Source organism: Sinocyclocheilus anshuiensis, unplaced genomic scaffold (genome assembly GCF_001515605.1).
Source record: "Sinocyclocheilus anshuiensis isolate Anshui unplaced genomic scaffold, SAMN03320099.WGS_v1.1 scaffold1562, whole genome shotgun sequence".
Taxonomy (NCBI): Eukaryota; Metazoa; Chordata; class Actinopteri; order Cypriniformes; family Cyprinidae; genus Sinocyclocheilus; species Sinocyclocheilus anshuiensis.
Genome location: NW_015542414.1, coordinates 1 through 4,695, shown reverse-complemented (window position 1 = coordinate 4,695; position 4,695 = coordinate 1).

Below are 4,695 nucleotides of genomic sequence, written 5' to 3'. Positions count from 1 at the left end.
AGGCAGCAACATGATAGATAAGACAACAAGAAAGGCTATTAATAATGTTTCATTGCGCAAAAGTATTATAATATGAAAGGCTCCACTCCAGTACAGAGAGGCACAAAGCTCTTATGTGCATCCCGTGAGCAGAATGATGTGCTTGAAGCAACAGTCACAGCAGCGCTCCGCATAGAAATGTTCAAAGCACAAAGGGAAGAGATATTGATGCATAGTGTATTATATCGGTGCGATATTGAGTCTCTTCTTTTAACCGTTTTAAATTTCTGTTACTGTGCGCGTGAAGAACAATTCATAGTGCTCTCTACTCCAGTGTAGTGATCTCTAACAGACACCCGGTAGAAAGTAACATGCTTTAGAAACAGCACTAAACTCCAGCAAGATAAAGTCCTTTTATGCAAAACCATTGATCTTTATTTACAGATCAAGTATAATAATAAGAACATTGTATCATCTTAGAGAGAGTTTCATCATCTTGACGGTCATAACCGAACGCAACACGGAGGATGACAGACAGCCGCAGCGGAGAGAAGAGTTTACGTGAACTTGTATTTAACAACTTAAATATTCATCTGTACCTCACATTAAGCTATGGATTGGTCTCAGAACACTTGAAATATAGTGCACGAAAACTTTATGGCGCTTTATAATGTTTTTGTGCCTTTCGTGGGGCTTAACAATAACAGAGAATAGTATACACACAATATCAGATTCAGATCGGTCTCATCTGACCGGTACCCGATCCTGCAGAAAATGGCAGTATCGGAGCCGATACCGATACTGAATATCGGATCGGCGCACCCCTAAAGCCAAATAATCATTATTCCCAAAGGATGATTTATAAATAACATACTGCTATTAGATATAGCTTTACAAAACTTATTGCACAAACAGATACGCTTTTATAAAAAAAAAGAAAAAAAAAAAAAGATTATTCTAAATTCTGATTAGGGTTAGCATTTAAGCCAACAGTACTCCAGCAATTTTACAAAATTAAAGTTTAGTTTAGTCACTTTATTGTCCACAAGTGGAAATTTGTCTTTGGCTTCACCACACAAATACATTTAACATCATCACACAAATTACATAAAAGACAACAAGTAACACAATCACCCCTGCTCTCACTCAAATCCCAGTATTTAATATTCTAATGGCAGTTGGCACAAATGATATTTGATAAACATTTTTCCTTGCACGAGGTTGCCTAAAACGTCTTTTTGATGGTAAAAGCTGAAATGTAATATTCAAAGCATGGGAACAATCTTCAGTAATAACCTGTGCTTTTTGTTTGACTCTTGTTTGATAGATTTCATTCAATTGTTTTTGTGATTGTCCTACAATTGCACTAGCAATTTGAACTGCTCGACCCAGTTTTTGCTTTTCTTTAACTGGCACTAGTCCATACCACATAGTCATATTAAAACATATAACACTCTCAACACGATTCTTATAGACCATCTCTAAAATATGTTGACTCACACCGAAATGTTGTAACCTCCTAATAAGATGTAATCTCTGCATTGCTTTTTTAAAAACATATTCAACATTTACAGCAAATGTCAATTTATTATCAATAAATGTTCCTAAATAGTTAAAGCTTCCTACCGTCTCTATTTGATGTCCATCAAGTATCAAAGGTTCTAACCCTTCAATAAAATCTAGTTTATTCCTACTAATGGCCAATTCCTTGGTTTTGTTCACATTAATCTCCAGCGAACTCAGTTTACACCAATTTTGAAGCAAATATATGTAACTATAATACAGTGTGTCTCCCTCTGTTCCAGCTTTACTCAACCGGCCAACAAGTGCCATGTCGTCCGCACATTTAAATAAATTAAAATATGAATCCTGGATCTTAAATTCATTTGTATACAACGAGAAAAGTAATGGTGATAAAATAGTTCCTTGAGGAACTCTTGTATTTACAATGATTGTCTTTGATACAATATCATTAACAACTACTTTTTGAGGACGATTTAAAATAAAGTATTTAATCCACCAAATAACTTTATAACTTTAATCCACCATTTACTCCCAAGTTAATTAATCTTTGCAAACGAATATCAATCTGAATCGAATTAAAAGCTGAGCTAAAATCTATAAATAAAATCCTAACATAATTTGTAGTCTGCTGAATGTGTTCAGCTACAAAATCACATAAGGTTATAACAGCATCATCGGTGCCCCTCTTTTCCCTGTAGGCAAACTGAAGGGGGTCCAAATCTTTAACCACACTGTTCCAAATATGCCTTGTTAATACTCGTTCCATACATTTACTCAACATAGATGTTAGAGCTATCGGTCTAAAATCTTTTAACTCATTGGCATTAGATATTTTAGGTACTGGAACAATCTTTTGGTGCTTTTCCACTGCGTGGTACAACTCGGCTCGGCACGGCTCAGTACGGTACGGCATGGAATGGCTCGGCTCGGTTTGCGTTTCCTCTGCAGTTCAGTACCGCTTTAGAGTGGGTGGGATTATTCACATGTCGTTATAGTTGCGCCGCCTCTACTGCTGCAACTCCTGAAAAACTTTTTCATTCCGCGTCGCCCCACCAAGCTCTTGCTGGATCCGCTCCTCTGCTATCAACGAGAGGAACGTCTGTATTTCCTCAACAGACAGCGAAACAACTTTTTGGTTGTTAAAAAAAGGTGCGCTCGTTCAAAACAGTTGCGTTCGATCCTTCGCTGGCTGTGCTGATTTAAATCTAGCGGTTCTGTTGTGTTTGTGTCGCAAGTTCAGTGACACATGTAGTGACGATTCTCTCCGGCCAATCCGTGATCAGCAGAGTTTACACGTCACGTTTTGGTAATGGAACGGTTCACTTGGAACCTCAACCGAAGTGGTACTAAAAAAAGTACCAGGGCCCAGGTACTGTACCCAGTGAAAAGCCCCCCAAAAGTGAACCGTACCGAGCCGTACCGTGCCGTACCATGCAGTGGAAAAGCGCCATTTGTTTCTTTCCATGAATTTGGAACCACCCTACAATTTAACAAGAGCTGGAACAGCCGGGTAAGGACACCAGCTAGTAGGAAAGCACAATCTTTGAACACACGACCCTTTAGCCCATCTGGACCAGGTGCTTTATTTGGCTTAATGCTAGCAAGACTGGCTGCTATTTCATGCTCTAAGTTTAATGGGCTCATATGCCAGAATATTAAGACATATTCTCTCACATTCGGTAGTTCATTCCCCCCTATCAAACCTAGTAAAGAAAACGTTTAAATCTTCTACAAAAGGTGCACCTTGTAAGGAACACACCCGTTTCCTCTTCTCTCTTCCCATAATACTATTAAGCCCTTCCCATGCCTTCTTAGCATTGCCTGTATATTACCTATTTTCAATCTTATGCTTATATGCTAGTTTAGCTTTCCTAATTCGACCCCTAAATTCCTTCCTTTTGTCTCTAACCAGTTCCTTATCACCATTTAAAAAAGCAGCTTTTTTCTCATTTAAACACATTTTAAGATCTTTGGTAAACCATAACCAATTGTTCGGATACATTTGAATTGTTTTAGTCTTAACACCATTACTTTCACAAAAACTTATGTAAGATGTAATGGTGTCAGTGATCTCATGTACATCTTCACATGCATCAAAGAACAGTTGCCACTCTGTATCCTCAAAACAGCCTCGAAGTTCTTCTTTGCTCTGTTCTGTCCACAGTTGTATCTCTTTAGTCACTGGTTTCTCTTGTTTAAACTTAGCTCGATATTTGGGTAGCAGATGTATAATATTATGATCTGACCTCCCCAAAGGAGGGCGACACACGGCCTTATATCCATCTACTATGTTGCCAAAACATTTATCCAATATGCGTGTTGATCGAGTGGGGCAATCCACATACTGATGGAGGGTAGGCAAATGGCTTGATAAATCACATAAGTTCATATCTCCAAGAATTAAAATTGGTTGATCAGATGAGCGAGTCAATGCGTCATTATAACTGTCTGTTATTTTGTTTGCGGCTTCTTCATTATTCGGGCCCGTAACATATGTTAAAATGACAGCAATCTGTCCAAATTCCCGGGGTAAATAAAATGGTCTAAAAGACACTGACAGGAGTTCATAGTCTGTAGTACATACTTGTTCATTAATCCGAAAATGTGTTGCCCATTTGTTGTGCACAAAAAAGCATAGACCTCCTTCCACAGACTTACGAGATGCAACGTTGTCTCTGTCGGCTCTAATCATTGTATAGCCATTTAAAGCAATGTCCTGTATGTCTTCTCTTAACCAAGTCTCTGTAAAACATAACAGATGGCTTTGCCTAAAGTCTCTGTCATAGTTGATTTTAACTGCTAATTCATCCATTTTTATTCCTCAGAGAACGTACATTTGATAAGGTGAACCTCTTCTTTTAAGCCTTTGACGGACCCCTCCTCTCGATCCTCGTTTCTTAGGAAAGCGCCTTTGATCTTTTATCCTCAAATTCCTCACCAGTTCATAGCAGTCTTCTGGTAAATCCATTCATGATTTGCAGAATCGAGACCGGGATAAGAGTAAATAGAAGTTCCTCCCACGTGTAGGTGAGGACGCCAGTCACCACCCTCGCTCCTGAGCCGGCCGCGATCACAAACACGGCCAGGCACACCGCCAGCCAAGCCAGAAACCAGTGAGTGTTCATGTTTAAAAAAATAAAATAAAACCTTAAAACTAGGGATGCACGATATATCGGCCACCATATCGGTATC